This window comes from Macrotis lagotis, chromosome 2 (genome assembly GCF_037893015.1).
Source record: "Macrotis lagotis isolate mMagLag1 chromosome 2, bilby.v1.9.chrom.fasta, whole genome shotgun sequence".
Classification (NCBI taxonomy): domain Eukaryota; kingdom Metazoa; phylum Chordata; class Mammalia; order Peramelemorphia; family Peramelidae; genus Macrotis; species Macrotis lagotis.
The window spans coordinates 267,241,807-267,264,539 of NC_133659.1; positions in this window are offsets into that span (position 1 = coordinate 267,241,807).

Sequence of the window (22,733 nt, forward strand, 5' to 3'; positions counted from 1 at the left end):
AATTTTTATTTCAATATGCTATCACAAAATATGTCTTATTCAAATAGAAAAAAAATTATGTTTGTCCATGATAGATGGATTCTTTATCCTTTCACAGATTCTTTATCCATTCTGTTGACTAGGACAGGAATTTTTTAAAGCTGGAAAATAGATTTAAAATAATATTTTGTTCTTGCTTTCTTGGGGAAGGAGGAGGGAAGGGACAGAGAACATTTTTAAAAAATGAATGTTGAAAATTATTTCTACATGTAATTGGAAAAAATGAAATATTATTAAGATAAAAAATATATTATTTTTGTAAATTAATCATCCATAACCCTCATTTCTTCCTAAGTACACTCATGTTATCTTTCCAAATAAGAGGGTGAATTTGAGGACCTTTCAATGATTTATTTAGAATATTCAAGTGTTTTAATCCCTATGCAAATTCCAAAAGAAATTTTTGTTATAAAATAAATTTAGCATTATTATCACTAAGAAAATGCCAATCTCTTCACAGTTAATGACAATACATTGGAGCCAGTGTCTTAACAATAATACAGATGTATCCTGTGCTTTGCCCCCATTTACTGCTTTTTATACTTAATAATACTTGCAACAACTTTAACACCAGTATGTACATCCTTACTTATATTTATTCATATAGTTAATTGCCTATGAAGCATTTACCATGGCCAAATTGTGTGAGACCAGTTATTATGTCAGCCATGTGCTAAGAACAGTGCTAAATATTTATGACACAAAAAAGCCAAAAAAAGAAAAAATGGTCTTTGACCTCAACTAGCTCATAGCCAGAACTGAGCTGGGGGTGAGGGGGGTAAACTTTAAAATGTACTATTAACTGAAGCTTCAATCATTCCCTCTCTATGGCTTTTTTCTCTATTTGACTCCTTCATTGTCAATTTTTGATGAAAGACAAGACTCTTGGAAAAAAGGCCTTGGGCTTTTTCCTCTCTGTGGACCCATAAAATGTTGATTTATAAAAAGGACCTTAGTCCTTTGCCTCATCATTGGTATTTTCCAGTTTAGATGCAGTGATTAGAGACTGCAACTACATAAATTTCAAAAGACAAGGAGAATGATTCTATAGGTATTCTATTATACCAGTGTTCAGGTTTTGGTGTTTGTTGGTTTGTTTTAAGGGTAAAGAAGCCAATCCAGCATTAATGAAGGAAGAACAAGGGATGATTTGGGGGAGTGAACCTAAGGTCATCCATCCCAGTGGAGGCAGAGGCAAGGACTTATTCACATTTGTATATGAACTTGCTAGATGAATTTGGTACAAAGTCTTGTAGAATCTGTGCTGTTTGAACTTACTCTTCCCATACTAAGATGACATATATGAGAGCATGTGCTCCCAAGGTAGTGGGGAGAAATGTTTATTCTTTCATTCTTATTATATTTTCAAGTAGTTAATTGATTTTAAGTACTTAAATGGAACTGGGATACTAGTCAGTGATATCTAATTGGAAAGAACACAGCTGGTAAGGACTTAAGGTCACCTCTAAAACACTAGATATGTGTTGGGAGAGAACATCATCACTACTTTAGCTTCCCTCTCTTCTATGCACAAATCTCTTAAACAAATTGAGAATGACCTTAAGAGTTCAGCTCCCTATCTAGTCCTCGGGCCTCTCTGCTTAAGTATCTCTTCCCCAAAATCATACTACAAACAAATAATTCTTAAGGGAATTTGGGCATTGTGACTATGAGAGTTTTAGGGGAGGGAGCAGATAATATTGTTCATAGGGAAAATATATTAAAAATATACCATTTTAAAACTTTTAAGAAATTTTTCACACATATGATAGATTCAGAACTAACTAAAAATCTAATTTATCATAATACAGTAGAAAACTTTCCAACATCACTTCTTTGAAGACTTTATTCCCACATATATATATGAATTCCATTATATTACTTTTCCACATTCCCTATTCCTTCTTCATAACAAAATAAATATTTCTTTTAAAACTCAAGGTTATCACCATCCCCTAATCCTTTATCCATTGTATAATAGAGCTCAATACACAGTGATTAACTGAATCAATATTGTTGACTACTTGCTCTTCCATTCGTGATGTATTTATCAATTTTCATCTTGCCATTTTAACAACCTTTCTCTAAATTATTCCAAGGCAAAATCTATTGAAAGAGTATCTCCTATAAAGGCTATAAAAATTGCTACTGATTCTTTAAGAACTCTCTAGAGAGTCCAGAAGAGTTATAGTTATATCTGTCATTCTATAAGAAGCTTCTTCCTATGAGTTAGTGAGAGTGTATACTTTACTCTTGTAGAATCTATAAGTTAGACCATGGTGATACACAGAGAAAGAAGATAAGAAAAAACATTTTTCTTTCTGTATTTTTGCAAGGCAGTTAAGTGACTTGCCTAAGGACACATAGCTAAGTAAGTATTAAGTGTCTGAGGTCGAATTTGAACTCAGGTCCACCATCGCTGATTCTATCCACTGTGCCACCTAGTTGCTCCCAAGAAATATTTTTCTTATTAAAGCTCCCTTCATTTTTATTTTATGAAGAAGTATTAGAAGGAAGACTCTCATTTCTCCAAGTCTGGAGAAAGAACTTGAGAAAAGTTGAAGAAATTATATTCTTATCATGTCCAAAGAGAGAGCTTAAGAGAGTAACAGAGAAAAAATGATAAAACATATCTATATGAAATTAGTGTAAGCTCTGTGATATTATGAAGAAGATTCTATCAAAGAGCCTTTTTAGGTGTTGCAACTACATTTTTAGAAGGAAGAAGTTCTCTGTGTGAAGTGATTCTGTGATCATTCTTAGTGGTAAAATAATGCAAAATGATTACTTATGTTTAATTAATGATATAATTGTTAATAACTTGAATATTTGGTAACTTATTTACTTAATAATAGGATATTATGGGATGTAATGAATAGATTGAAATACCACAAGGACAGTGAGTTTTTCCAGTCTATTACATAAATAGTAGCTTATAAAATGGGAGGGGTTCTGAGCTTAATTGATTAATTTAGATATATTTATTCAAATTCTATTAATTAATGACAAATATAAATATATCTTTTGATCACCCAAGAGCACAGGATGATACAATTAAATATCAAAATGAATAAAATAGCTGTCTGAATCATATAAAGAATGGCAAAGACCATTTGGGCATGTTAGGTGGCACAGTGGATAGAACACCAGCCCTGGAGTCAGGGGGACCTGAGTTCAAATCTGGTCTCAAACACTTAATAATTACCTAGTTGTGTGACCATGAGCAAATCACTTAACTTGCCAAAAAGACTTGCCTTTGGCAAGTCACTTGCCTTGCCAAAAAAACAAGGAATGGCAAAAACCATAATCCTTGCCAATTAAGAAAATATATTTTTCCTATTATTTTCCCTTTTTATAACAATCAGTGAATCAATAATCAATCAATAACCATTTATGAAGCACCTATTATGTACCAGGTACTGTATTAAGTGTTGGGGATGCACAAAGAGACAAAAAGCAGTCTCTACCCTCAAGATGCTTACAATTTAATATACTGAGTTTTAAGGTATCCATGAGTAAGAGTATAATTAAGATGGTTCACCCATTTCACCCCCCAGGTTATCTCAGTCATGTTAAAGTGAAAGGAAAAGACATCTTTGGAAAGATCTGAATCATAAATTCAAGCCTAGATACAACTTTAAAAACTATCTCCAAAATCCTCATTTACAAATGAAGAAAATGGTGATTTGCCAAAGTTGACTGACATCTCACATAACTGAACTGAATTAAAAATCCCAAACCAGATATCTTTCAACTAAATTATCTACTTTGCGGGAATTATTATTCCAAATCACACATGTTTGGGGTTTTTTTCTTTTCCTTTCTCAAAAATCAACATTTTTTTTCTCTTTTCTGCCTCTCCCACATTCTTTGCCTTCACTTTCTCTTTTCCTTTTCCTTTTTTCCCCTTTTTTCCCCATCTATTTTTCAATGATGTCTACCAGTACTGCCAGACCCCATTGATTTCCCAAAAGACTAAATCAAGTGCTAAATCTCTAGGCTAACGTCTGATCCTTAAAGCCTGTAAGATAACCTCATTATCCAAGCATCCAATTGCAGCTTTGCTACAATTGTTGGTACAACACTGACATGTGGACAAAGAACTGACCTAAAAATATCCTCAGAATTATATCAGACCCTAGGGGTTTTTAACCTTTACAGGCAATAGAATTCCCATTTCCAGTCACAGTCCAGCTCAGGAAGCCTGGAAGGAGTCTTCACTTACACATCGTATCTTGTAATCCTCAGTCCAAACTTTTCATATTCTTGTCAAAATAAACACAAATTGTGATGTGATTTAGATAACACAGTGAATTTACTTATTTTCTGGGATTTTATATAGCATCTGGTAGTTTTGTTTACTTGTTACCACTATAATAATCATCAAAATCCAGTTATACAAAACTTCATGCAATGTAACAGATGAGACCTAATATAAATCAATGTTTTCCTACAGGACTTAAATTAAAATGCATCATAGGTCAAAAAATACTTATTTGAAAGATCTATGGAAACAGAAGATCACTATATTGGATCCAAGGCTTAAAATGATAGAAAGTGCATTGTGGATTTAAATTCAGGGGAGACCCAGACTCAAATCCCACAAATGTGTCTTACTGTATGACCATAAGCAAGTTGCTTTAGTCTCTCAGAGATTTAATTTTTCTTATCTATGCAACCCAGGTTTCCAATGAAGCTTAGGGTGTTTTGTATGTTATTGTTTATACCAAAAAAAGATTTTTAATTGGTGGAGAAAAATACTGACCCTTATATAGTTACACTATTGGGCTATTATTCCCCTTACCAGTTGGGAGTCTTATTCCTTATAGGTAGCAGCATTAAAAAAAAAAAAAAAAAACACTGCCAGGTTTGGTGGGAAACCTGGATTACACCAGTAAAATGCACATGATGATAATTAATAGCCATAGAAGTGACATCATATTATGAAGGTCAAATGAAATAACATTTGTAAAATATACTATGTAAATAAGTGTTAAGTCACAGCAAGGAATGATAAAAAAAATCATTTAATTGTTTATTTGCAGTTTTAATTTGACAAATATTAACTATTTTGTTTAATTCTGTATAAATCAAGTAATCATTAAACAGTTTATAAAAGCCTAACCATGTGGTTGGCACTGTGTTGAGCTCTGAGGTTACAAAAAATCAAAAATGTTTTAGTCCCTGTCATTAAGGAGTTTGAGAGGGAGAAAACAGGTATATAAATAAGTTTATACAAGGTAATTTGGGGAGAGAAACTAACAATTGTTTGAAAAAGGCTAGATCTCATGTGGGAGTGAGCATTTTAACTCAACTTTGGAAAAAACTATGGATAATAAGAGAAGGGGGTTGAGAAGGGGGAATTTTTTTTTACTTTAAATGAGAGCAAATTCAATCACTTTTTAAAAATTCCTCTTTAAAATTTCTACTATCCAGGATAATTTTCATCTTTATGGGGACTCTATAAAGAAAATTTTAAGTGATCTTCTAAAAAACCACAGCAATGAGATCTGGTCATGAAAAAGAATTAAAACTTACAATAAAATCCATGCCAGTTTCACCAGTATCATTTGCTACAAGAGTGATTTGGGAAATTTAGTTTAAAGAACTGATAATGTCCCACACCTATTAGATCCCAAATTGGCAAGGCAGATAGTTATTATAATGTCTTGTCAGTAATTAACATGTCTATTATAATTTCAGCCCTTTCTCCAGAATATCATAAGAACTGCATTACACTTATTGCCTGCCAAAACTATAATAAGTTTACATTACATAATACTTTAAAGTTTTCAATGAAATGTTTTTAAAAGAATCTCCATTTTATTCAATTTTATTTTTATTTCCAATTTTTTTCCCCTTGCCCCTAGCCCTTCCTCATCTATTGAGAAGGCATAATAAGGGAAAGTATGAGGTACAATACCCATTAGAAGGAAGACAAAGTGAATATTCACATTAGTCATGCATTTCAACGCATTTTCATAGGCTTATAGGTTTAAGACTTGAAAATGTCATAGAGATCATCTAGCTTTATTACTTTGTTTCAAAGATAAGGAAGGCAATGTGGAACAGGGAAAGGAATGATGCACTTGAAGTTGAAAGACCTTTTTTCTTTTCTTTTTCTTTGTTTTTTTTTGGCAAGGCAGTGGAGTTAAGTGACTTGTCCAAGGTCACACAGCTAAGTAATTATTACATGTCTGAAGCCAAATTTGAACTCAGATCCTCCTGACTCCATGACCAGAGTTCTATCCATTGTACTACCTACCTAACCCCCAAGTCCTTTTTTTCAAACCCTGGTTCTTCACCTTATTCCTTTTGTGATCTTGAGCAACTCAGAACTTCTCTTGAAATCAATTTCTCCAACTGTTTGATAAAGGACATGAGTCAGATTAGGTCTCTCCTGTCTCTAAATCTATGATCTTATGAAACTGAAACTCAGAGAGATGAAGTAATTTGCCCAAGATCACATGAAGATTAAGTGACAGAGTTTAGTCAGGTCTCCTAAGTCCTGTTCCAAAGTTCAGTTTAATATGTCACATTGTTTTCTCACAACAACATTGTAAGGCAAAGAGAACAAAGTTTATATCCCTATTTTTCAGCTGAAAAAACTGAGATATGGAGGGAAAGTTACTTGTCCATGGTCATATTTAATAACATTAATATATAATATTTATATTTATATTACTATGTATCTAAGCTAAGTATTTTTCAACGATTATTTCATTAGATTCTCACAATAGACCTGAGAGAGAGGTGCTATCATTTTACCATTTTACAAATAAGGAACCTGAAAGGGAGAGAAATTAAGTAATTTGCCCAGGATCACAAGCTACATGTCTAAGAACATTTTATCCATTGGACCACCTTGGTGTCCCACTTCTATTACATCTAATGTTACATTTTGAATCATAACTTAGGTCTGCCTGACTACAAATCCATTTTCACTCCTAACTCTACCACCCTAGACTGAAACTGTAAAACCCAGTTGGCTTGGCTGGGTCCCAAAAGACATTTTATGGTTCACTGACACAATATCTGATACATAATTAGCACTTAATAAATGATTTTTCATTCATTAAGATAAGAAACTGTGGCTCATACCTGCTTATGGCCATATTAACAGAATCTATACTCATACAAGTTAAAGGGAACAACTTTCCTTTCAATAATAGCATTTACTGGGATCAAAAAAGTAATCCCCAGTCCAAGAATAAGGATGATTAATTCTGAGCTAGTCATCAAACCTAGCATAACACAGTTCTGAAGGGTTCCCCAATGAACCATTGACCAAGTCCTTCTGCTGACATTTGAACCAGGAGGTTGTCATTGTCCAAAGAAAATGAAGACAAGAAAAAAGGAAGTTAAAAGAGAGAAAATAAATACATAGATCAAAATCAATTTAAAATTTAAACATGCAAGGTGGAAGTGGTCATGGGGGAAAAGGCAAGAAAAGCTGGTCTGTCTAACATAATCCCAATACCTAAATCTTATGTGGACTCATAGAGGAAGGACTCGAAAAGATAAACCCTTCAATCAAGCTCAAATCAACCCAGGCCCTGGCCTGGTCATTATGTTCTGCTGGTGTGTTTATAAGAAATGCACAAGTCTGCATTAGTTCCTAATTAGGTTAGGATGACTGCCAATTTTTTTTTAAAAAAGGAATAGTATCTTTTTTTCAATGTAAGAGTATGGTATAAAAATTGATGTCAAGAGCCTCCACATTTAAGTGGACGTGACAATGGCTGCCAACTAAGAATTGGTAATTGGTCTCCCCAGGTTAAATGAGCAACACGTGTTTCACCTTTGTTTGGGTTGCCTTCCTTAGTCCCCACAGCTATTAAAAGATGGTTAAATGTAAGCCAAGGGAAATAAGCAAGGCTGTACTCAATTAGGTTTGGAGAGTAGCCAAAAAGTAATTGACTTAACAGCAATATGGGTCAAAATATGTAAATTAACTCTGTAATAACCTAGGAATCATTGATCACATATATTGGGGATGATTCTTTTGGTGAACCCATGGCATCCCCCTCTTCTACTCAATGTGTGTTTCTTTTGCATCATATTTACTGTTGTTATGAATATCACAATGGACAAATCTTCAGAGATCTTTCTCCAAATCTATTTATTTTGCTTTAATTTCTTATAATTAAACAAGTTAGATAAATACAGTCATGAGACCATTTTGAATTATAGTCAATGGTACAATCTCCAAGGATTGGTGTGGTTGAAATTCTGGTGGTCACAAATCACCCAGCAATATCCCTAAATCCCAAAATAATGCAGTCCAGCTGCTGGAAAAAAAATCATATTTGCACTGCTAATGTAGAAATGTGAAGAGATGTCTAAAATGTTCCTGCTAATTATCAGGTTGACTTACTTCATTAAAAAATATTTTATTTCTCTACCATTTGTTATTTTTTCCTGGTACAATGATATAAGTGATATGCTGCATTCTAAAATTATCTGTGTTTTTATCGATGTTGGTGCTTCTTGAAGTATTGTAGGTCACAATCTGTCCTGGCAATGTCCTCCCATGGCACCACAGATCTATCTAACATGTTGGAGACTTTCCCCTATATGTTATCTGATTGTGAATCATAGAATATAGTATCCCTGAGGAATAAAGAGAGGGAGTGGCATTTGTGAGCAGGTTAATACACAGAATAAATGAGGATTTAGGCAGCAAAAAAGTTTCACAGTTATCATCAATTACCAGAGATGGATAACTAATGAACAGCTTGAGTGTTCTATTCAGTATCAGAAGACTCAAGCCTTCACTGGAAGAATATTGGTGGTACAAAAGATAAACTTGAGGTCATTCAAAATAATGTGTATTTTTCCAAGGACATATTAGCCAGGTCTCTTCTTTTTTCAGTTCTGGATCTAACATTGTGGTGTCAATTACATATTGTATATATGCATACCAAAAGTGCTCAGAATATGAATCTATAGTAATGATTTTTATTCCTCAACAAAACTATTTCAGTGTAACAGAGTGTCATGATACACTGGGTTCTAAAAGGTGCCAAGCTCAGTCAAGCTATATAACAAGCTAAAAATTTTTTGAGTCTGTTGTCAATAGTAAATCATTTTTTTTCTGTCCAAGGATCAGATCAGCAAAGTATAGAATCACAAATCACTACTAAGCTAACCAATTATGATGAAACTCTTTGTCAATGATAACTCCTGAAACATCATCATCATCACCACCACCACTACAGTAGCCTGTATTTTTATAAATATCTCATTAATCACAAGATGGAGAAGTCATTATCTGCATTTTACACATGAGAAATATAAGGCAGACAAGCCAAACAACTTACCCAGGAACATATGACTAATAAGTACCAGAAATAAGATTAAATTGAGGTCTTCCTGAATCCAAACTGAGGTCTCTGTCCTCCTCTCTGCTACCTAACTACTCTATAGAATGCATCTCAATTTTGTAAAGCCTACTTCTATAGCAGAGTAATGGAGGGGGAGGGAGAATACTATGAATATAGAAAAAAGACTTTTATTCCATTCCCCTGTTATTACCATGTTTCAAAGTGCTGTTCTATTTATACATAAATGTTACAGTGTTGTCCTCTTGGAAAACTTGGGCTACGCTTACATTTTACATCTGCTCTGAAGCAACTTCCTCTACTCTGTTGGGTAGGGCCAGTAACAAGATATAGTGACTTTCCCCCCTCTGGTGGTTAGCCATTTACCCTTGTCTAGCCTACATGATCTTTAAACTCAAGGCAAAGAGAATTAACTAATATACCCTATACCCTACTTCCTTTGGGTTAGAGGTTGTGCTGTAAGGGAAATGGCCCATTTTCTGGAAGATAGGCTAGCAAGAGAGGATTTTAGTTCTTCTATTAAAAAATTATTTTTTAAAAACCTGAATAGTCTATTTCAGATAATCATGGAGGAAAATTGCCCAGAAATAATGGAAATAGCAAAGTAACTTGAGAGCATCTGCAGAACACTAACAGAAAGAAACTCTTTGTATAATTCATCAAGAAATATTGGAAGATACATTTCAAAATAAAATTGAGAAAACAATTTATGCAATGCCCAGGGAAAAAATTCTTCAATTTTTCAAGGCATGTCTATCAGATTAGCACAATATTTTACCTTTTTTTTAAAGAAATCAAAGAAAACTTGAAATAAGACATTTTGAAAAGCTAAAAGAAATTTTTTTAGATCCAAAAAGAACATAGTCTGCAAACTGAGCCCAATCATCAAAGAAAAATGAACTTCCTCAGAAAGAGAAAAAATCTTGACCATATGAATTTAAAATGAATTCATTAAACATTTAAAAGTCAATAAGCATTCATTTTATAAACATCATTTTCAATAATACACAAGAAGCACATTATCAGACTCCTTTCATTAAAAAAATCATCCCTATCTACACAATTGAGAAATAAAATAAATGGATCTATATACAAATTACACTAACAAATATTAATGCAAAAATTTTAAACAAACTCCCCAGAAGACCAGTGTTATATCTCAAAAATAATTCATTATCAAAACATTGTAGTAATACCATAGATGATAATTTTATTTTAATTACAAAAATGAAAATAAATCCACAAAACAATTTACATTTCTATACAGTGTTTTTTAAAGAAAATAGGAAAAAACTATGAGAAATTAATTCCTTGGGGCAGCTAAGGCAGCCCAGAGAATAGAGCACTGGCCCTGGAGTCAAGAAGACCTGAGTTCAAATATGGCCTCAGACACTTAATAAATACCTAGCTGTGTGACCTTGGTCAAGTCACTTAATCCCTTGCCTTGCAAAAAAAACCTAAAAAAAAAGAGAGAAATTAATTCCACATAATTATAACAAGCATACAATATTTTAGAGTTAATTTATCAACACACCCTTGTGAATTGGATTTAAATAAATAGTACTACAAAATATTCTTTAGAGAACTAAATATTTAGAGAATTATCCAGTGTCCATGGCTAAATAATGACAATACTATCTAAATTAATTTAGAGAGACTACTACAAGGAAATGTTTATAAAACTAGATTTAAAAATAGCAAAATTTACTTTGAGGAATAAAGGTTCTAAGGACAGAAGCATAATAATGAAAAAGCATAAATAAAAGAGGCAAAAGATGCTCAAACTTTAAATTTTATTGTAGAGTCATAAACATCGAAATTGATTGATCCTGGTTTACAAAAGCGTGAAAGAAATATCAATGGGAGGGGGGAGATGCAGGAGAGGGAGAAGTAGAGATGTAGATCAATGCAATTGTTTAGATAAAGAATCAGAAATAATCAAAAAATTGTAATCCAATCTTTTATAAGCTTAAGAATATATGTTACTGAAGGATGGAAGCCTTGTTTTATAAGAAATTTTGGGGAAATTGAATGATAACTAAACACAATACAGATTTACACAGAGAGAGAGAGAGAGAGAGAGAGAGAGAGAGAGAGAATGAGAGTGAGAATGAGACAAGGTACATATCATGCCATTGTTAAAAATAAAATACTTTACCAGAAACGGTTAAAGGAAATCAGAAAAGATAAAATAATTTTAATTACATGAAATTAATCATGCATAAAATCAATGAAATCAAAGTAAGAAGAGAATATATTGAAGGAAAAAATATGTGCATCAAACAGTACTGATAAAAGTTTTATATCTAAGATGTAAAGAGAATTAACAAAAAACATATAACACCAAGACTAAATGAATAATTGATCAAAGAACAAGAAACTTTCAGAAAAAAAGAATTATACACCAAATCATTTGAAACCATGCTCTAAATCATGAATAGCAGATGTAAATTAAAACAAACCTGAGACTTATATATCTTATAATTTGATAACAATGGCAAAAATAGGACAGTCAATGTATGAAGGGAGATAGGAATACTGATATTCTCTTTGTGGAGTTATGAATTGGTCTAACAGTCCATGATATCAATTTAACATTATGAAGCAAAAATGGCATTATTTTTATACTCCTTGATATATAATCCCACTACTGAATTTATATCCAGAGTTATCAAAGAGAGTTTAAATTCCAAAATATGCCAAAATAATCACAGTATCATTTTGATAGCAAAGAAATAGGAAAAAAATGGGTGTCTTATTTTGGAAAAATGGTTTAAAACAGGGTGGTATAGAAGTCAAATGAATACTATTGTAAAGTGGCAAATGCTAACTATTTCCAGGATGGATTGTGTTATAAAAACAAAATTAAACTTATTTTTTTTAAAAAAAGAGTCCTAAAAGAAGACCCTCACCTTCTTCTACTAATAGGTGAGCTTTCAGAATAAGATCTATATTTATATTGAGAAAGATAAAACATATCAGTCAGATTTCTGTTCTTTCTTTGGTCTAAATGTATGTATCTGGAGAAGCTTATTTGAGAATATGTTATAGTTGTCAACTGGAGATATATCATCCACTGATTTCATTTATTGACTTAATATTCACTCAGTAAGTACCTTCCTGCTCAGATATCATCTGGCCCTAATGGACAAATACCTATGGCCTTAGGCAAGGCACTAAATTTTCTCTGAGCTTCAGGTTTTTCATCTGTAATGAACAGAAATCAACTGGATGATCTCTTAGTTTATTTCAGTTTTAAAACTATAAATGCAATGATTTCCTAGACACAAAATCCAAGGTTCTATATAAAAGAAAAAGTTATTTTTAAACTAGTTCTTTTAAACTAAAAGATTCTTATGGAAGATAGGATTTTAATATTTTCCAGGAGACAAAAATCTATGTTAACCTGACTGCTAATATAGTGATGGCACTAATATCTGAGAAAACCTTATTTTTAACACATTCATGGGCTGAATTTGTGTTGAATATGATGGCATCAGCACAATTTCCACTCTGGGTGGTGCTCCAGAATCTTTCTTATAAACTTATTTTATAAAAGAAGAGCTACTCTCAGGAATTGTTCAATGTTTATAAAAATCACTAATATTTTCCATGGAATCTTGAAGCAAGTTTCTGGCCTGGCTGATGCTGAGTGGGTGGAAAGCAGCCCATCATTCAAACTATTTAGCTTTGAGTGGGAGACCCAATTGGAGCTATTCTAAACTAAATCTGGAATCGTGCCCAATTTTGACTTCTCTGGCTAGCAGGGTGCTGCAACCCCTAGCATTAAGAACACTCACACACAAAACCAACCATAATTGGAAATGGAAATAGGTCTAATTGCTGCCATCTGGGACTGGGGACAGTGCCTTCTCCCAGGACAGGACTGGAGAAAGCTAGGTTAATGAGAAAAGCAAGCCAAAGATCATTAAGAATGGAACTATTGTTGGAGTGAAACATACACTGGATCTAGATCATTAGTCTAATGGTAAATAAAAACACTGTGTTCATAATAAAAATGTAGTAGGAGAAAAAAAATTAAACATAATAGGAGGAATGATGAAAGCATTCACCAAGTCCAAGTCTTCTACATGGGACAAGTGTTTCCAAATTTGTGGTCCTATTTGATATAAAATGATTTTCTACTTCTGCATAGTATGTCTACCAAAATAAGTCCATTCACAATTTCATGAAAAACTGAAGTTAGATCTCAAATGGCCTGTCAAAGAACTCAATAGATTACCCTATCCTATCTTCAATGAAGAAGACAGAGAGTATGCTTCTCAAATTTGCAGATCAGTCCATCAGCAAGAAGATATTCTCTCTCTCTCTCTCTCTCTCTCTCTCTCTCTCTCTCTCTCTCTCTCTCTCTCTCTCTCTCTCTCTCTCTCTCTCTCTCTCTCTCTCTCTCCCCCAACCATGTGTATATTTATGTGTATCTTTCTCATTGTAACCTTCTGTATTCTACTTAATATTATTAAGAGATTACTATGTGCAGGAATTATATGAAGCATTGAGGATTCAAAGAAAGGCAAAAACAGTTCTTTCTGTTCATATAAAGAGAAGATCTAGCAGCTTGGAAGACTTGAAAAAGTCATCTGCAAAAAGTGGGATTTAACTGAATTTTGAAGAAAATCAGAAAAACTAAAAGGTGGAGTTGAGAAGGAAAATCATTTCAGGCATTGGAGACAGTCAAGACAAAGGCACAAGGACAGGAGGTAGACTACATTTGAGAATGACAGAAATCTAAGAGTATTGCCTATACTGGGGGGCAGAATCAGAATCCAAGTTGGAACTATGATAAAATAATAGTAAATCTAATAAGAATAAACACGGGGCAGCTAGGTGGCATAGTGGATAGAGCACTGGCCCTGGAGTCAGGAGCACCTGAGTTCAAATCTGACCTCAGATACTTAATAATTGCCTGACTGTGTGACCTTGGGCAAGTCACTTGACCCCATTGCCTTAAATAAATACATACATACATACATACATACACACATAAATAAATAAATAGATAGATAAAATGTTATTTAAGAATAGACATGAATAAAGCATTAGACTTTAATAAAGAAAATAACATGGAAAGTAAAGGAAAATATACATTTAGACAAATGGTATAAGGATATATATATATATATATTATATATATATATAATATATATATATATATATATATATATTAGGGAGAAAGTAGGGGGTTTTGGTAGGGATGGGAAAGATATTCTCCAGCCTTCTCATTAACAGGGGACAGAGCCCTTGTCTTGGAGTCAGGAGGATGGTAGTTCAAATCCAGCCTCAGACATTTGACTCTTACTAATTGTGTGACCTTGGGCAAGTCATTTAACCCTGATTGCCTCTCATTCAGAACATCTCCAGTTATACTAACTCATATCTGGCCAATGGATCCAGATAGCTCTGGAGAAGAAAGTGAGAACAGTGACTTAACACAGCCTGACTCAAATCCACTCCATGCATCACCTCCCTGATGTTGTGGTCTTCTTCAGAAATGAAAGACAAATATTATTATGATGGGGTAAGGATTTGGGGTCCAAGACTCACATTGAATTTATGATAACCCAGTTGCTTGTAGATCTACTGACAAAATGTAAGCATGTCCTGATATGTGAAGATGAAGGGGTCTGTTTTTATTTGGAGAAGCTTTTGGAGTAAAACCTTTCATTTTGACTTCAGCCTAAGGAAGAAGTCTCTAAGTACTAAAGGGCCTCTTTAAAGATGTCTATAGTCACTACCATTTCATAAGGGAAACTCAACTGATAAAAAATAAACTTTGCACAAATTATCCAGTGCTAGTCCTTGTAGAGTCTATCCATTTATGCCAGGGATAGGCATTGCAGATGAACACAATCCCATCAACCTATCAACAAGCATTCATAAAGCACATAATGGTATTTTGTCCTTTACTATCAAAGAAGACCCTGACATCAAAGAAGTGATGTCAAGACAAGCACATAATTGGATTTGAGTGAAGGGGAGCAGTGCTAAGTCACCAGTCTCACTTTCTCCCCTAGAGTCATCTGGCCCAGTGGCCAGATTTGAATCTGGGGAACTGGAGATGGCCCTGGATGCAAGGCAATCAGGGTTAAGTGATTTGTCCAAGGTTGCATGGCTAAAAGCATCTACAATGGGTTAAATGATATGTTAGGCACTGGGAATAGAAAGTCAGAAATGAAATTATCGTTGCACTTAAGGAGCTTACATTTTCTCAAACTGAATAGTAGAAAGACAATAGATTGGAAGACACTTGTGTGATCAAGGATCATACAGTCTAAATTCTATATGGCAGGCAAAAGTAGCAATTCAGTTCAATAGAGATTATTGAGTGCCTATGCTATACCAGACACTTGGTAAGTTCCTGGGAATACAAAAACAAAGGTATAACAGTACCTGACCACAAAGAGCATACTTTCTTCTTGAGAGCTGGCTACAAACTGCACACAGGAAAACAATTGCAAATAATGGTTCTAAAAATAATTGTCATTTATTTGGTACTATAAGATTTATAAAATACTTTCTATAAGTTATCTCGATTGATATATGAAAAATCAATATAAGATATATAAGATAATTTCTAAAAGTTTAATATAGGAGATAATACTTCAGATGGGTCTTGAAGGAATCAAGGGATGCCAAGAGGTAAAGGTAAGGTTAACTAGGATGGCAGATAGATTGCGGAATACAAATAGCATTTGTGAGATAGGATTAATGTCTCATCCTTACTGGAAAGTCAGGAAGTCCAGAGTTCAAATCCAGTCTCTTAATACTAGGTGTGTGACCTTGAAAAAGTCATTTGATTGCTTTCTGCCTCAGTTTCCTCAGTTGTAAAATGGGAATCAAATGAGATAATTGTAAAACATTTAGTATAGCCAGACACATAGAAGGGACTTAATAAATACTTGTTCCCTTTCCCTTCATTTCTCCTTTCTTTATAGTCTTAAAGAGAGGTTAGGACCTAATAAAGAAATTTTATATTCATCTGTATAGAGGCAATAGTTAAAGTTAGTGAATGAATGAGATGAATAAGGGGAAAAGTAAATCTTGAGGAAACAAGACCCTTGGAAATATCTGTTGTAAGGATCAGACAGAGGAAAAGAAGCTAGTGAAGGAAGCTAAAAAGGGATAATTAAGAGAAGCAAGAAGAATGTTATGTTGTTGAAGTCAAAGATTCAGTAGGATGAGATGGATAACAAGTGTCAAAAACTTCAGGGAAGTAAAAAACAATATGAAAGTTGAGGTGAGCAGGAGGCAAGCACCTTTTATTGATAACTAAAAAGTCATTGGTGATCCGACCCATTCGTAGTGCTTGCAAGATTCCAAGATTCCGGGTAAGTCATTTTGAGCATCTGTTTGAATAGAGTGATAGCATCAGAAACTCAAATATTCTGGGTAAGTCACTTTGAGTAACTGTTTGATTAGAGTGATACAATCAGAAACTTAAATATAAAGGACTGAGAGGAGGTTGGGGAACATGATGGTAAAGGAATAAAAAACAATCAAACAATAAATATTTATTTAGCACCTGTACTATACTAAGTGCTGAAGATACAAAAAAGAGGCAAAAGATAGTCCCTGCCCTCAAGGATCTTACAAGCTTTTTTTATGGCAATGATAATTTATTTTTAACATTATTCATTTTATATTTTTTTCCCAATTACACATGAAAACAATTTTAAACGTTCATTTTTAAGATTTTTGAGTTCCAGATTAGGAGCTTACAATCTAATGGGAAAGACAACATTCAAACAAATAGGAAATGAAAAATTAACAAAGGGAAGGCACTAGAAATAAGATTAAATGAAAACAAATTTTCTTCAGAGGCTTAACAGTGAAAGTACATAGTAAGGATGAGTTAGATTTTACTTGAATAAGAGACAAGGGAAGCCTTTTCTTGTTAGGCTTAGGAAGACTTGAATATACATGTAAGCACATAGGAAGGAGACAATGAAGAGGGACATTTTTAAGAATGTATAAAACAGAAGTGATGACTACTGAAGCAAAGACTGAGCTAAAATGAGATAATGGTTGAGAGATTTGCCTTAGTGAAAAATACAGATACCACTTTTTTTATGAGTACAGAGGGGGGAGAAATGAGAGAGTTTATTAAGAGAACATTTGAAGTTTGAAGGAGTGAGCCTGGGGAACAATATAGATAGACTCTATCTTAAGGGTGAAGTTAGTATGCTAAGTGGTCTGCTATAAGTGTGGAAACTGAGAACATGATGGGTGGTCAGATGATAAAGGAAAAGATCAGAATATGGAGAATAAAATAGTTCATAAATAAGTGTGGGATAGGAAGATTATCTGGTAGTGTTGTAACTGCAACTCATATTAAAGACTGAGAATTTATAGTGGCAAAAAAATTTAAGTAAAATGATAGGAAGAGATCATTTTCTTCTAATGTGATTCATTTGAGTAAGGTATTTTAAGGCAGTTAAATAAGAGTGAGAGTCATTCATTTGAGAAAAATATTTTCTTTTAACATATTAACATCCTTAGGCAGAAGAGAAAAGAGAAATGGATATACATTAAATTCTTATTCATTCTTTATACTTTTGCAGAAAGTAATATTAGGAAATTCCTAATGAAGAAAATCTGTCAATACAAAAGAGAAGCTGCATGGTAAAACGGATTATGCAATGGCTCCTCAGTGGTGAGATTCAAATAAATTATCAACCAGTTTGCCGAACACAACATAAAATTAGTTATCAGTTCTGCTTAGCCAATGAGAAACAGTTGAATCCCACCACTGCTTTGGAGTCAAGACCTAGGTTCAAATTCTATCTCTAACACATACTCCAGAATTTTTGAGTTACAGATTCACAATACATTCCACTTAACTGAATCTGACAGTGCATGTTTGACATGGGTTAATTTAAATATCATTCATAGCTCCTTTGTAGACATTCATATCTCCATCGTAGACATTAACAAGATAGAAGACTAGATATTTTCTGACTCTCTCAGTCTTTCAAGCTTCTCTAAAAACAGAAATTATGCATGAGATAAAATAATTCCAAATGTCTCAATGTGTTGGAATATGAAGGACCCTGATAAGGCAACAATTCAATGAACTACTATCAGAGAATGCCCTTTAACCCACAAAGTGTTCCTTCAACACTCCCTCCTCTACCACCCATCTCATTCAAGCAATGACTGAATAAGTCAACCCACCAGCTTGCACCAGAATTCAACTCTATCCATACCTATTCGAATATTAGAGAAAACAGAAAGACAAAAGTTTGCTTGGGCCAGGACAGCAGTGAAATAGGGCTCAAAGTTGCAGTAGAGCTCATCAAGAGCAGTGATGAAGAGAGGGAATTAGGGGAGAACAAACATACCTGGCTATGTATAACTTCACTAAACTTGAAGGGGGAATCTAACATATAGCTGGGGCAAGATCTGCCTCTCAGAAGAAATTTGTCTAGCATAGAAGGAAGCCATGATGCTTCGAGATTCAGCCCTCGAGGAAATCAAAGGATCCTCAAAGGAGAAGTTGAAAAGTGAGCAATAGAGGACCATAGAAAGGGGGGGGGGGGGGGGGGACTGAAACTACTCACTATCTTAGGAGGAAGAAAAACTCAAAGACCTTGAACATAAGCAGATAAACTGGAATATATTAAAAAGAGAATGAAAATGATCTCCATATTCAAGTAAAAGTGTTCAAACATAAATAAATATTGTAAGATAAAGGAAAATGAATCAACACTAGACAACAAGTTTTTATGAAGTGATTATGTGCTGTATACTATGCTCTAGGAAAACAAAATTAAACAGAAAGAAAAATAGTCTCTTACCTCAAAGAGATTACATTCTAATGGGAAAGATAACACATATATGAAAGATGAAAAAAGGTGGATAGGGGAGAAGGTACCTGGTATGCAAAGGGAGAACTATGAAAATGTCTAGAGGAGAGTAGTCTGGAGGAAAATGAAGAAAGGACTTTATGGGTCAAAATAGAGCATGAACAGATGCTGAGTGAGATGAGCAGAACCAGAAGAACATTGATGATCAACCTGAAAGAAATTGCTCATTCCATCAATGCAATAATCAGGGACAATTTTAGGATATCTGTAATGGAGAATGCCACCTGTATCCAGAGAAAAAATTGTGGAGTTTAAAAAAAGACCAAGGATTATTACCTTCAATTTTTACAAAAGTTGCCCTGTGTATTACATAATTTTGTTATCTCTAATATTTTCTTTCTTCCCAAAGGATATGTTTTTTTCCTTCTCAACACATTCAATTTTGATTAACGCATATCATAAAAACAATGTAAAGATTATCAGATTGCCTTCTGTTGGGGGGGAGGGAAGGGAGGATGGAGGAAAATTTGTAAAATTCAAAACAAAAAAAAAGATTAGTAGAATTGACTATTGTATATAATTTGAAAACAAATAAAATATATATTGTTTTAAAAAAGAGATAGTGGAGGATAAAAGGACCTGGTGATATAGTTCATCAGATCATGATGAGTCAGGCAATGACTAAACATCTGAACAACAGAAACAACAAAATTCTCAAAATTCCTTTCCAAATTAAAGAATTGTACTCGATAACAACTAAATTTTGTATGTCTTTCAAAAAAAAGTTTACATTTATCTTCTATCATTAAATAAGAGTATTCAAAGTATTTCTAGAATGAAAAGAAGGCCTGAAGGAATTATTTAATTTTCAAACAACCTAAACAACAACTATTCAAGAAAGGTGACTATATAGAGCAAATAAGGATGGCAACAATATCAACAGAGGGTTCAATAAGATCTCTTTCTCAAAGTATACTAGGACATAAAGGTGAAAGCAGAAGTCAAATGGAAGAGATAGTGGAGAAACAGGTCTGAAATATCATGGACTAAAGCTTACAACACCCTGCATATAGATGAATCTTGGGGTTTTTTAGGGACTAAATAACAGAATAGAATGGGACATAAAAAGGGAGAGGAGAGGAAGAAGAGAGAGGAGAAATAATTGAAGGGCCCTATTCAAGACAAGGCTAATAATGGAGGCAAAATAATTGCTATAGAGTCTCAGGAAGAAAAGGGGGGTACTGGTTTCAGTGGCCAGAAGAGATTCCACTAATTAATGTTCTTCTGAGGTAGGAGAGATACTCTGTAAATGGAGACTGAACAATTTACAATAGGTATAATCTACAGGGATTTAATATGGAGAGAGACCACTCATCTTACCTCAAGAAAGGGAGCACTTGAAGATAACTGAAACCCAATAGAGGGGGAAAAAAAGCAAAAACTCAGAGATGAGACTAAAAGGTACATGGTGGGGAAAAAATAATCAAGGAGATAGCAAAGATCAATCACAAACTATACTATCAATGACATAGAGAAATTTCTACCAATATCCTCACTATCACTTGTAGGGACCAGTATTTGATAGGCACAACCAAAAAAAAAATGAAAGAGGGCAAGATCAACAAGAGAATAAAACAGAAATTGTTTAAAAGCCTGTCTCCTTTTTGCCAAATGATTAGATGACAGACCCAATGTGCCTCATTGAATAAATGGTGGATATTGAGCTCAAATTCAGTTGTTCTTAATCCAAAACAATTGTTAATTCCATTCCATTCCATTACACTGCCATTGGAATGTAACACAAGATATTGAAATCTTTCTCAGGGAATCAAGGAACCAAAAGGAACTTGTAGGTAAGGAGAAGTAATGTTAGATATGGCACCATGGGAAGAACTGCTTGACATTTTCAAAAAGGTATTACAATTAATTCTAGCATAACTTCATGCTGATTCCAACCAAGATTTATTTATTGATATACTATTCATTCTACTCATTAATCAACACAGCAGAGTGACTCAAGGAAGTTCTCTCAGATCAAATCACTAAGGGGTAGACAATTCCCTGTAAAATGAGAACCCCCCCCAGAATATTAAGCATATTTTTTGCATCATTTAAAAATACTATGGATCATTTTTTACAAGGCAGCTAGAAAACTTGGTGAATGGAGTATCAAATGACCAATCAGGAAGATTCATCTTCCTGAGTTCAAATCCAGACTCAGACATTTCCTAGCTGTGAGAACCTAGGCAGTTTCCTCAACTGTAAAATGAGTAGAAAAGGAAATGGGAAACCTTTCTACTTTTTTTTTTGACAAGAAATTCCAAATAGAGTCTTTTTTTTTGTTTTTGCAAGGCAAATGAGGTTGAGTGGCTTGCCCAATGCCACACAGATAGGTAATTATTAAGTGTCTGAAATCAGATTTGAACCCAGGTACTCCTGACCAGGGCCGGTGCCTTATCCACTATGCCACCTAGCCACCCTCCCAAATAGAGTTTTGAAGAGACAAACACAACTGAAAATGACTAAGTGCACCCCCCCATGCAGATGTGTCATTTTTAATGTGCAGTTCCATACATATTTACTCCAAACATCCTGCATAAAGAGATGAACAGGGATAGGGACTACACCTAAGGTAATTCCTTGGAGAAGAAATTCCTTCTACCAAAGTAGAACAGCATTTTCTCAGCAATTTATAATATTAGGTTAACTAAGGTTCACAAAACCAGGGTATGCCAGAGACAAAATTTGACTCCTGGTCTTCTGGCTCTGCCGGTTGTGCTACACAGATCTCCATGTTCTTAGTAGAACTGGTTCTACAGGGGATCAGAAGGAGGGAAGGGAATAAGTTCCCACTCTGGACCACATTACAAATATTCTCTCATTTGATCTTCACAACAACCATGTGAGGTAGATGTTACTATCATTATCCTCATTTTACATTTGAAGAAACTGAGATGCAGAGAGGTTAAGTGAATTGCTCAGGATCACACAGGTAGTAAGTATCTGAGGCAGGATTTGACCAGACTCTTAAATTATACACTGTCCTCTGAACCATCTAGCTGCCAAGCATCAGATTATATTCCAAAGATTTAGGTTCAAATACTGAAACTATCACTTGCTAATCAAGTGACCTGGAACAAATCACTTTACCACTTTCAACCTCAATTTTTGCCCATCTATAAAATGTCTTTGGGCTTTTCAGGTCTAAATTTTGTGCCATCCATACTATGCTTTCCCAGATTACTTTTATCCATAGTCAAGTAAACCAATAGACAAATCAAAGTTTCATTCTAGTTTATGACAACTTTCCCCTAATAACTCTTCTTGTATGTGACCTTAAATGCCTTGAAAATAATGAGAGGTTGGTAGTAATTATCCCAGGACTGTTATCTCACATATTCTTTTGGTGGATCCATTCCCATAGACTTTAACTCTCCTTATCCAAATAGAATGCTGATGGGAAATTAGAAGCCATTTCATAAATTCAAGGGTCATGAAAACACCATTGGGTCTCCCTAGAGGATTT